The sequence below is a fragment of the Schistocerca serialis genome, chromosome 3 (assembly GCF_023864345.2).
Source record: "Schistocerca serialis cubense isolate TAMUIC-IGC-003099 chromosome 3, iqSchSeri2.2, whole genome shotgun sequence".
In the NCBI taxonomy this organism is placed as follows: Eukaryota; Metazoa; Arthropoda; class Insecta; order Orthoptera; family Acrididae; genus Schistocerca; species Schistocerca serialis.
The window spans coordinates 344123795-344137180 of record NC_064640.1 but is presented as its reverse complement, the minus strand read 5'-3'; positions in this window follow the sequence as shown (position 1 = coordinate 344137180).

Here is a 13386-nt window from a genome sequence, read left to right as displayed (position 1 = left end):
AGATACCCGTCCAATCTGAGCTTATGCTTCATCTCTAATGACATCTATGCCCAGAGAACCTTAAACACTAAATGTTTTTAATGTATGTCAGTAGTAACTAATGGCTACTGACGCTTCGACTTTGATCGAACAGAAGGAAGAAGGAAGTTCAGAGCTGAACGAATCGTCGTGATTTAAACCATTAGAGATAAAGCAGTGGTTCGCAATGCACTAGAATGATTAAGAAAACCGACGTACGCGTCTTTAAGGAAACGATCTAACATTCGCCTCAAGCTAGACTAGATTTTTAGTCAGTGGGTTCATTGAGAACTAAAAGGTTTATTATTTAGCGGTCTGGGATCGCAAAGTTCCTTTTCTTTTTTTTCAGTTTTCGGATTACAAATTAGCCACTCTCAGATCTGTCATTTTAACAAAGTGACACGTCAATTTAGGAGCTAAGTAGCCTTCATGTGTCAAAGATAAGTGACCACAGTTTTTCATTCTGCTTGATCTTTTCGCTCTACTGCGTTTCCCAGTTAATATTTGGGAAACAGTTTGGCCAAAAAGTTAAATACACTACTGGCCATTAAAATTGCTACACCGCGAAGATGACGTGCTACAGACGCGAAATTTAACCGACAGGAAGAAGATGCTGTGATTTGCAAATGATTAGCTTTTCAGAGCATTCACACAAGGTTGGCGCCGGTGGCGACACCTACAACGTGCTGACAAGAGGCAAGTTTCCAACCGATTTCTCATACAAAAACAGCAGTTGACCGGCGTTGCCTGGTGAAACGTTGTTGTGATGCCTCGTGTAAGGAAGAGAAATGCGTACCATCACGTTTCCGACTTCGATAAAGGTCGGATTGTAGCCTATCGCGATTGCGGTTTATCGTATCGCGACATTGCTGCTCGCGTTGGTCGAGATCCAATGACTGTTAGCAGAATATGGAATCGGTGGGTTCAGGAGAGTAATACGGAACGCCGTGCTGGATTCCAACGGCCTCGTATCACTAGCAGTCGAGATGACAGGCATCTTATCCGCATGGCTGTAACGGATCGTGCAGCCACTTCTCGATCCCTGAGTCAACAGATGGGGACGTTTGCAAGACAACAACCATCTGCACGAACAGTTCGACGACGTTTGCAGCAGCATGGACTATCAGCTCGGAGACCATGGCTGTGGTTACCCTTGACGCTGCATCACAGACAGGAGCGCCTGCGATGGTGTATTCAACGACGAACCTGGGTGCACGAATGGCAAAACGTCATTTTTTCGGATGAATCGAGGTTCTGTTTACAGCATCATGACGGTCGCATCCGTGTTTGGCGACATTGTGGTGAACACACATTGGAAGCGTGTATTCGTCATCGCCATACTGTCGTATCACAAGGCGTGATGGTATGGGGTGCCATTGGTTACACGTCTCGGTCACCTCTTGTTCGTATTGACGGACGACACTTTGAACAGTGGACGTTACATTTCAGATGTGTTACAACCCGTGGCTCTACCCTTCATTCGATCCCTGCGAAACCCTACATTTCAGCAGGATATTGCACGGCCGCGTGTTGCAGGTCCTGTACGGGCCCTTCTGGATACAGAAAATGTTCGACTGCTGCCCTGGCCAGCACATTCTCCAGATCTCTCACCAATTGAATACGTCAGGTTAATTGTGGCCGAGCAACTGGCTCGTCACAATACGCTAACACTATACGCCAACACTATAACAACTCTATAACACTATAATAACAATGTAATAACTTTTGATGAACTGTGGTATCGTGTTGAAGCCGCATGGGCAGCTGTACCTGCACAAGCCATCAAAGCTCTGTTTGACTCAATGCCCAGGCGTATCAAGACCGCTATTACGGCCAGAGGTGGTTGTTCTGGGTACTGATTTCTCAGGATCTATGCACCCAAACTGCGTGAAAATGTAATCACATGTCAGTTCTAGTATAATATACTTGTCCAATGAATACCAGTTTATCATCTGCATTTCTTCTTGGTGTAGCAATTTTAATGGTCAGTAGTGTATTTTAAATCTTATAGTCTCACATTGTAGCGTCATACGTAACTAATTACTCTTTCAGTATTTTGTCATAGTTGGTATGATGTTCGAAATTAACTGACCAATACCACATAATTGTAAGTTTTGCATTGTAAAATGTTGCCGCTGGACACTTTGCGTATGTTTTTAAACCTGGTGGGGGAGCCATATCTGCCTCGGTTTACGTGTAAATGGATGTACTAGCTACAAGCATGCAACATTCGTTTATATCATTGCGTGGCTTGTTGAATGTACGGATTGCATATTGCGAAGCTTACTCATATTTGTTTCATCAATTTACATGCAGTCAAATAAAAAATTTTATTACATGTCGAGACAGTTTCATTTCTAAGAGTTAATTCAGTCTGATTTAGAAAAAATGGTTCAAATGGCTCTGAGCACTATGGGACTTAACATCTTAGGTCATCAGTCCCCTAGAACTTAGAACTACTTAAACCTAACTAACCTAAGGACATCACACATATCCATGCCCGAGGCAGGATTCGAACCTGCGACCGTAGCAGTCGCGCGGTTCCGGACTGAGCGCCTAGAACCGCGAGACCACCGCGGCCGGCTGATTTAGAAATTTGTTTACATGTGTGCGAAACATTCTATTGTCAGAAATACGATATTCAATCAATAGGATCAGCAAAGTGGAACCGTTGAAAGCGCACTTAATGACCCGCAATCTTCTGAAGATTATTATTTTGTTATGAATTGAGTTTATTAAATGGTTCAAATGGCTCTGAGTACTATGGGACTTAACATCTGAGGTCATCAGTCCCCTAGAACTTAGAACTACTTAAACCTAACTAACCTAAGGACATCACACACATCCATGCCCGAGGCAGGATTTGAACCTGCGACCGTAGTGTGAGTTTATTACCACAGGAGTGTATTGTAACAGCCAACTGTTCTTTTCAAGGTAGAAATTGGTGGGATGTAAAATTGTGCTCTTCACAAAACGGGAAATCGTTCTCCAACACTATAAGATGTGAGTCACAATTGAAGTCGGTAAACTCATACAAATACCTGAGTGTAACACTTTGTAGGAACGTGAAATAGAACGATCACATAGGCTCAGTAGTGGGTAAAGCAGGTAGCAGACTTCAGTCTGTTGGTAGAATACTAGGTAGATGCGATCATTGTACAAAGAAGATTACTTACAAATCACTCGTGCGACCCATTGTTCAAATGTGTCTGAATTCCTAAGGGACCAAACTGCTCAGGTCATCGGTCCCTAGACTTACACACTACTTAGACTAACTTAAACTAACTTATGCTAAGAACGACACACACACCCATGCCCGAGGAAGGTCTCGAACCTTCGGCGGGAGGGGCCGCGCAGCCCGTGACATGGCGCCCTGGACCCCGCGGCCACTCCGCGCCGTCTAGAATGTTACTCAAATGTGCGGGACTCGTACAAGATAGAACTGACAGAGGACATTGAACTTACACACAGAAGAGCAGCATGAATCATTACAGGTTTTTTTGATAAGCAGGAGATCTTGAAATAACTAACTGGTTGACTTTTGAAGACAAAAGTAAAGTATATACCTTGAATGCCGACTCACGAAGCTTCAGGAAACGGTTCTGAATGATAACTCTTGGAATATACCACAACCTCCTCCATTCCGCTCACTTAGAGATCCTGAGGAGAAGATCTGACTAATTACAGCATGCACAGAAGCATTTAAGTGGATGAGTCTGTAAATAATTCGCAAACTGAGAAACAGACATCAGAGCCTCATGTACCAGCCTGAAATTTAATTTCGTTTTCAACACACTCCCCTTGTAAACTTAAAACACTTATACCATTACTCGACAAAGCGCTAAAAGTCTGCGACATAGAATGCTTGTGGCAGCGTTCGCATGTAACGAGTGACCTCTCGGGTTATAACAAGTTTATTTGGTTCCTTAAATTGCTGCAACATGACGGTGTCGCTCGGCCTGGTGAGAGATTTATTGGTATTAATTATTCCATGTGTAGCGGTCTGAGCGGATAAGAGAAATGATCTCCGCATCCACACTTCTTCTAAATCTACATCTAGATTCATAAACAGCAAGCCACCTTACGGTGTATGCCGGCTGGTATTTTGCGTACTGCTGTCACTTCCCCCTTTTCCTGTACCAGTCGCGTATGGTTCGCGGAAAGACGATTGCTGGTAAGCCTTCGTGTGCGCTGGAACCAGTCTAATTTTATCTTCGTGGTCTTTTCACGAGATATACATAGGAGGAAGCGATGTGTTGCCCGACTCTTCTAGGAACGTGCATTCTTGGAATTTTAACAGTAAACCATACGGTGAAGCAGAACGCCTCTCTCGCAGCATCTGCCACTGCAGTAGACTGAGTATCACCGTGAAGCTTCCGCGCTTGCTAAATGAACTTGTAACTAAACGTGCTGCTCTTCTCTGGATCTTCTCTATTACCTCTATCAAACTTATCTGGTGTGGATCCCAGACTAACGAGCAGTTTTCGAGCATTCATCGAACGAGTATTTTGTAAGCTACCTACTTTGTTGATGTACTACATTTCCTGAAGATTCTTCCAATGAATCTCAGACTGGGATCTGCCCCACCCGTGATTAATTTCTTGTGATCGTTCCGCTTCAGATCGATCCGTACTGTGCCGTAACAAGTTGATCCACCTCCTCCCCGCATCACATGGAAGACGTTCGTGTAAACTCCGTCGTTTAGGTACTTAGCACCTAGAAAATCTCACTGTACGTGCTTTTTGTTCACGTTCAAGATCAGGCAGAACATTATGACCAACGGTCTACTATGGTTGCAGACCCCTCCAGGCGATAGCAGCATCACCTGACGAGGGGTGACTACTGGTCAGACACACTCACAGTGCATGTAGTCTCAGTAAGTGCACCCGTGTGTATAATTGCGAAGGCGCGCGATTTGAGTTTGACAGAGGGCAAATTGTGATGATCCGGAGGCTCGGCACGAGCATTTCGGAAACTGTACTTGTCAGGTGTTTGAGGATCGCTGTGGTGAGTGTCTTCAACATGTGGCGAAACCGAGGTGAAACCACGTCCAGATGTCGTGGGGTTGAGCGGCCACCCCTCATTACAGACGTCAGACATCGTAGGCTGGGCAGACTGGTAAAATAGGACAGGTGCGAACTTTGGCGGAACTAACATCAGACTTTAATGCAGGGCAGAGTACAAGTGTGTCTGAACACACAGTGCACCGAACACTCCTAACGATGGGTCTCCGCAGCCAACGATGCATGCATGTGCCAATGTTAAAACCACGACATAGGCAACTACAACTGAAATGGGTACATGACCATCGGCACTGGACGTTGCCGCAATGGCAGAGCGTTGTGTGGTCTGATGATCCCCGATACCCTCTATAGCATGCCGATGGGAAGGCGCGAATCCGTTGTCTTCCAGGGGAACAGCTCCTTGACACCTGTACAGAAGAACTATCCTACACTGGTTGCAGATGATGTACACCCCTTCGTGACGATCATGTTTCCCGACGCAGTGCCATTTTGAAACAAGATCATGCGCCATGTCACAAGGCCAGGAGTGAGATGGAATGCTTCGAGGAACACAGAGGAGCGTTCCAGTTGATGCGCAGGCGCCCAACTCTCCACATCTGAACCAGATCGAACACGTCTGGGATGTGATTGAATGTGGCGTCAGAGCTCATCACCCCCCTCCGCAGAATTTACTTGAATTAGATGAGTTGTGTGCGCAGTTGTGGAACCAACTCCCTACAGCGACCTTCCAAGGCCTCACCACTTCCATGCCACGACACGTCGCCGCTGTTATCGCCACCAAAGGGTGAACAAGCCGGCCATTAGATAGGTGGTCATAATGTTCTGGCTAGTCAGTGTACGTGCAGTGATGATGAAAAGAGGGGTGTTTTGGAATGCAGAGAGAGAGGCGCTGTCCAAAATGTCAACGCCCGGGAACATTTGAACGAAGCTGAAGAGAAATGTCACTCTCTTTCGTGATGTTGTGAGATCCACTTCGATAACGTTGTTGCCCTTAATATGCGATCTATTCACCCAATGTACAAGGTGCGTTCCATAAGTAATGCGACCAAATTCATAAAAAATCATTTATTGAATGTATTCATACAAATAATCAAAAATTTCCAAAATAATACCCTCTTGCGTCGATTGACTTCTGGAGGCGGTGTTTCCATGCCTGGAAGGCATCCTGGAATGCCTTTTCCGGAATGTCCTTTAGAGCTGATGTAACATGCGCCTGGATGCTTTCAATCGTGTCCCAATGTTTTCCTTTCATGACTCCTTTTAACTGTGGAAACAAAAAAAAGCCAGGTCAGGACTGTAGGGAAGCTGGGGAACCAATGAATCGGGTCTTGGCCTTGGCCAGGAATTCGTTGACAATGAAGGCGCTGTGACTCGGCGAGTTGTCGTGGTGAACTTTCCACGTGTCCTTGATGTTGCTTCGGCAGCGCGAGACCCACCTCTTTTCAGTCTTTTGAGCACTTCCAAGTAGAAAGCTGAGTTCACTGTAGTCCCGGTGGGTACGAATTAGTGGTGGACAATGCCTCTGATGTCAAAGAAGACAATGAGCATGGTTTTGATCCTGGACTTGCTCATGCGTGCCTTCTTGGGACAGGGCGGCGACGGGGTGTGCCACTCTGAACTCTGCCTTTTTGTCTCAGGGTCGTACTCAAAAATCCACGACTCATCATCAGTGATAACTGAGTTTAAAAATGAAGATCATTTTTACACATTTCCAACATTTCTCGGCACCGAAGCACTCGCATGTGCTTGTGTTCGTCGGTCAACACTTTTGGGACGAGTTTGGCACACACCTTTCTCATTTTCAAATCTTCCGTCACAATGCGGAAAACGCTTGTTTTTGACATGTTTAGAGTTTGTGGTATCAATGGAAGGCTCAGCCGTCTGTCAGTGTACAAACAATCGCGCACATTTTCGTCGACTCATGCGGTTGATGGTCGTCCACTGCGAGGTTCGTCGGTGATCTCTTCTCGGCCCTCCATGAACGACTAGTGCCATCGGAAAACTTGTGAGTTGGACAAGCAATCAGTCCCAAAGGCATGCTGAAGTAATGGAAACGTTTCGGTGGCGGACTTCCCAAGTTTAACGCAAAATTTGATAGCGTACGGTTGCTCTAAAGAATGACCCAGTGTGCCGTGTTACATGAACTCAAAACGGGGTTGACGGAAACGCACGTCCTGACTCTCCGGCAGCTCCCAGCCGAATGAGACAAAAAGCGTTTTGAAGCTAACACCCCCGTCCACTTATCCCAGCTGGTTACAACACGCTGTGGTGAACCGATGCGTCAGAAAAAATTGGTCGCATTACTTATGCAACGCACTCTGTATATAAAGTTTTCATAAGAGGAATAAAATACAGGAGAATTCCTTAAAAGACATTTATGTCATTTCTTAGATTGAAGATTGTACACTGAGGTGACAAAAGTCATGGGACAGCGATACACACATACAGACGGCGGTAGTATCGCGCGCACGAAGATATAAAAGGGCAGTCCATTGGCAGAGTTGTCATTTGTACTCAGGTGATTCGTGTAAAAAGTTTCCGACGTGATTACGGCCGCACGACGAGAATAAACAGACTTTGAACACGGAACGGTAGTTGGAGATCGACACATGGGACATTTTATTTCTGAAATCGTTAGGGAATTCAGTAATCGGAGATCCACAGAGTCAAGAGTGTGCCGAGAATTGCAGATTTCCGGCATTGCCTCTCACCATGGACAACACAGTGGTCTACGGTCTTCACTTAACGACGGAGAGCAGCGGCGTTTCTGCAGAGTTGTCAGTGTTAACAGACAAGCAACGCTGCGTGAATTAACAGCAGAATTCAAACCGGAACGTAAGACGACTAGAAAACCGTGGCCTGGTCAGATGAGTCTCAGTTTCACTTGGTAAGAGCTGAAGATAGCGCTCGATTGTGGTGCAGACCCCACGAAGCCATGGACCCGCGTTGTCAACAAAGCACTGTGCAAGCTGATGGTGGCTCCATAATGGTGTGGGCTGTGTTTACATGGGATGAAATGGTTCCTCTGGTCCAACTGGATCTATCATTGACTGAAAATGCTTATGTTCGGCTACTTGAAGATAGGAATGGGCTATGATCGCGCTCGGGAAACGCGCGACGCGAAGGTAATTTCTCGAGAATGTCTCGGGTACGCTCGAGAAGTTGACAGTGCTGCGCTCTCTGAGAAATTGCACAAACCTTCAGTACACGAAGCACTGAGCCGCAGCGGTCGTACTCGTCGTACGTACGTGCACGGAAAACTTTGAAATTCTATGATTGATATCAACTGTACTACCGTTATTAATGTGTACTGAAGTATTAGTATACTGAAGTATTAGTATACGAAAAAAATCATAGAATTGTTGTTTAAAACAAAGCACAGAATTCGCATGAAACAGAAGCTTTATTCTTACAAAATAAATTACCTTGTACATTCTGCATGTATGCACGCATGCTTAAACGTAAAATAGAAGTGCTATAGCTTTTTATATACAGAAACTGCGTACATGCGTTTACTTACTGAAGAAAGAAAGGAAACAAAAGTCGTTCAGCAGAAGGCATTTTTACATCTCATGGCTGCACTGCCGTTGATTTTTGTTTAGAAATATGATTTTATTAACCAATTGGCCTTTTAGTCTGCTTCTTTGTTTGTTTATAACTAGTCCTGTTTTCGAAAATATTCTTTCACTGGGAACAGAAGTTGCAGGTATTGCAAGATTTTTTTTTGCCACGACAGCTAGACCTGGGTAACTGTTTTCATTTTTTATTTTTTTCCAGTAGTGTAAAGAATTATCCGTGCGTTGTAGGTACGATTCTTCCAAATATCGTTGTACGTCCAGGTCTATACTATCACAACCGCTTTTCATTAGTTTTTTTGGATATCTCTTCATCGAAAGAAACCCATAAGGAACTACTGGCGTTTTGTACGACATGGTACTCGTGGCTAGTGTCGTCAGCAGCCGAATGAGTAGATCGTACGGTCTCTACGACGTTTGTGCACTCTACAATTGGGCTTGCAACGCCATGTTTTGAATGAATGGGATTCGTAAATGGTAACGTTTTGTATATTGGGTCGAGAACTGTGGCAACGGTATGTACTTTGTTTCTATTAATCCTAGCCAGGCTAATAGTGAGTTGTGCAGATGTTGCTGTAGCTCTTGCGCTGTCGTGGTAGCCCACTTCCCATTGCATACGGTTAGGATTAGCTGTCTGATTATTGGAATAGCTTTTGAAAGAGAGGTATAGTTTTCAGTTGAGATTTCACCTGTTGCCACTTCAAATGGCGCCAGTGCACATAAACATTCGCTCAAAAGTCGCCACTCGTGAGCTGTGAGGTTCTCTACACCTGAATACAAAGATTATAAACAGGCTGCAATGTATTCCTTTTGCTCCACTAGACGTTGTAGCATATAAAACGTACTGTTCCATCGGGTTTCGGTTTCCTGAATCAATTTATGAACAGGTTTTTCATTAGATCCTGGATCTCATGGAGTTTTTCATTAGCATTGCAATTTGTTTTAAAATAGCTAACAATTTTTCTGGCCTTTTCCCGCATTATGCAGAGCTCAATGTTGCTGTTCAAAGAACTTTTCACAACTAAATTGATGGTGTGTGCTAAACAAGGCATATGTTGCATATGTATGTTGCCACTGTGAATAAGTTTTACGGCTGCCGTCATGTTACTGGCGTTGTCAGTTGCGATGCTTACAACTTTGTTTTCAATGTTCCATTTTGAAACCTCGTTGTCTAACGCCTTACTAATATTTAGCGCTGCATGCTTTTCCGGGAAACGGAATGTATCGAGAGCTAAAGCTTTCAGGCACCAATTAGTGTTAATTAAATGACAGTTACAGCAATATATGCCTCACTATTGAGTGAGGTCCAAATATCGGTCGTTAAAGAAACACAAGTAGAGTCTTCTACGGCCAAGTTTACAGGCTCTTTCTGTTTATGGTAATCGTCTTCAATCAAGAGGCACAACTTTTTTCGATTTGGTATCGAGTATTGTGGGTCCAACAGTGAAACAAAACGTCAAAAACCAGTGTCCTCGACGATTGAAAGCGGTTGAAAATCGTCTGTTATCATGGCAACTAGTGCTTCATCTAGCTGTTATTGCCGTTTACTTCCCTCTATGAAGATCAGTGGTCCTGCAAGGGGACACGTTATGCTCGACAACTAGTCCAATAAAATTACATATGGTATCGTGCAAAAGCTAGGATAGTATAGGTTTGATTTTGGGGTATGTTATCGGAGTACGATTAAAAAAATCAATGTTTTTTAAGCATGCCGGCCGGAGTGGTCGAGCGGTTCTAGGAGCTACAGTCTGGAACTGCGCGACCGCTACGGTCGCAGGTTCGAATCCTGCCTCGGGCATGGATGTGTGTGATGTCCTTAGCTTAGTTAGGTTTAAGTAGTTCTAAGTTCTAGGGGACTGATGACCTCAGAAGTTGAGTCCCATAGTGCTCAGAGCCATTTTTTTTAAGCGTGGCGGACCGCTTCGGACACTATCCGAACTCTTCCACGGAATTCACCTTTTGTACCATACGTACCTGGATACTTTGTCTGCCTCGCACTATGGGAAGAATGAGCCTCTGTATCCACGGACGTCGCTGTTCTATTGCTCGATAAATTGTGCAGTTTAAGATGTCTAATCGTGCCCGTTGTATTTTTTGATACATTACTGAGATTTTTACGATAAATGTTGCAAGTAACGTTATCTGCATTCTCTGTAAAGTATTGCCAGCACCATGATGTTCGTTTTCGTGTGTCCATATTGATTTGAATAACAACTTCACTGGAATGAAACCTGAGACATACTAGTTACGAGCACAGCGAGCAGCGAGCGTGATTGTCCAGCGGCTGCATTCAATTCCTAAAACAACAGCGGCGCGGCGTATGTTGTCGCAGCCAACGGGCGCGCAGCAGCACACGCCCCCGAGCCGTTTCTCGTGAGCTTCTCGAGAATTGCTTGAGAACTAGAGGCTCGAGGAATTCTCGGTGCGCTCGAGTCGCCGCGCCTCGCCACCCCATCACTGCTTGTAGACCAGTTGCAGCCATTCATAGATTTCATGTCCGTCCTGGTAGCTGAGTGGTCAGCGTGACAGACTGTCAATCCTAAGGGCCCGGGTTCGATTCCCGGCTGGGTCGGAAATTTTCTCCGCTCAGGGACTGGGTGTTGTGTTGTCCTAATCATCATCATTTCATCCCCATTGACGCGCAGGTCGCCGAAGTGGCATCAAATCGAAAGACCTGCACCAGGCGAACGGTCTACCCGACGGGAGGCCCTAGCCACACGACATTTCCATAGATTTCATGTTCCAAAACAACGACGAAATTTCTGTGGGTGACAATGCGCCATGTCACAGAGCCACAGTTGTTCGCGACTGTTCTGAAGAACATTCGCGACAGTTCGAGCAAATGAGTTGGCCACACAGATGAATACCATCGAATATTTATGGGACATAATCGATAGGTCAGTTCGTGGACAAAATCCTGCATCGGCAACACTTTCGCAATTATGGATGGCTATAGAGACAGCCCCTCCCCCCCCCCCCCCCCAAGAACCATGGACCTTGACGTTGGTGGAGAGGCTTGCGTGCCTCAATGATGCAGATAGCCGTACCGTAGGTGCAACAACAACGGAGGGGTATCTATTGAGAGGCCAGACAAACGTGTGGTTCCTGAAGAGGGGCAGCAGCCTTTTTCAGTAGTTGCAGGGGCAACAGTCTGGATGATTGATTGACCTGGCCTTGTAACACTAAACAAAACGGCCTTGCTGTGCTGGTACTGCGAACGGCTGAAAGCAAGGGGAAACTACAGCCATAATTTTTCCCGAGGGCATGCAGCTTTACTGTATGATTAAATGGTGATGGCGTCCTCTTGGGTAAAATATTCCGGAGATAAAATAGTCCCCCATTCGGATCTCCGGGCAGGGACTACTCAGGAGGACGTCGTTATCAGGAGAAACAAAACTGGAATTCTACGGATCGGAGCGTGGAATGTCAGATCCCTTAATCGGGCAGGTAGGTTAGAAAATTTAAAAAGGGAAATGGATAGGTAAAAGTTAGATATAGTGGGAATTAGTGAAGTTCGGTGGCAGGAGGAATTAGACTTTTGGTCAAGTGAATATAGGGTTATAAATACAAAATCAAATAGGGGTAATGCAGGAGTAGGTTTAATAATGAATAAAAAAATATGAGTGCGTGTAAGCTACTACAAACAGCATAGCGAACGCATTATTTTGGCCAAGATAGACACGAAGCCCACGCCTACTACAGTAGTACAAGTTTATATGCCAACTAGCTCTGCAGAAGATGAAGAAATTGATGAAATGTATGATGAGATAAAAGAAATTATTCAGGTAGTGAAGGGAGACGAAAATTTAATAGTCATGGGTGACTGGAATTCGACAGTAGGAAAAGGAAGACAAGGAAACGTAGTAGGTGAATACGGATTGGGGCTAAGAAACGCAAGAGGAAGCCGCCCGGTAGAATTTTGCACAGAGCTAACACTTGGTTCAAGAATCATAAAAGAAGGTTCTATACATGGAAGAACCCCGGAGATACTAGAAGGTTTCAGAATGTTGACTCTGACCACAATCTATTGGTGTTGAACTGTAGATCAAAACTGAAGAAACTGCAAAAAGGTGGGAATTTAAGGAGATGGGACCTTGATAAACTGACTAAACCAGAGGTTGTAGAGAGTTTCAGGGAGAGCATAAGGGAACAATTGACAGGAATGTGGGAAGGAAATACAGTAGAAGAAGAATGGGTAGCTCTGAGGGATGAAGTAGTGAAGGCAGCAGAGGATCAAGTAGGTAAAAAGACTAGGGATAGTAGAAATCCTTGGGTAGCAGAAGAGATATTGAATTTAATTGATGAAAGGAGAAAATAACAAAAATGCAGTAAGTAAAGCAGGCAAAAAAGAATACAAACGTCTCAAAAATGAGATCGACAGGAAGTGCAAAATGGCTAAGCAGGCATGGCTAGAGGACAAATGTAAGGATGTAGAGGCTTATCTCACGAGGGGTAAGATAGATACTGCCTACAGGAAAGTCAAAGAGACCTTTGGAGTAAAGAGAACCACTTGCATGAATATCAAGAGCTCAGATGGAAACCCAGTTCTAAGCAAAGAAGGGAAAGCAGAAAGGTGGAAGGAGTATATAGAGGGTCTATACAAGGGCAATGTACTTGAGGGCAATGTTATAGAAATGGAAGAGGATGTAGATGAAGATGAAATGGGAGATATGATACTGCGTGAAGAGTTTGACAGAGCACTGAAAGACCTAAGGCCCTGGGAGTAGACAACATTCCATTAGAACTACTGACAGCCTTAGGAGAGCCAG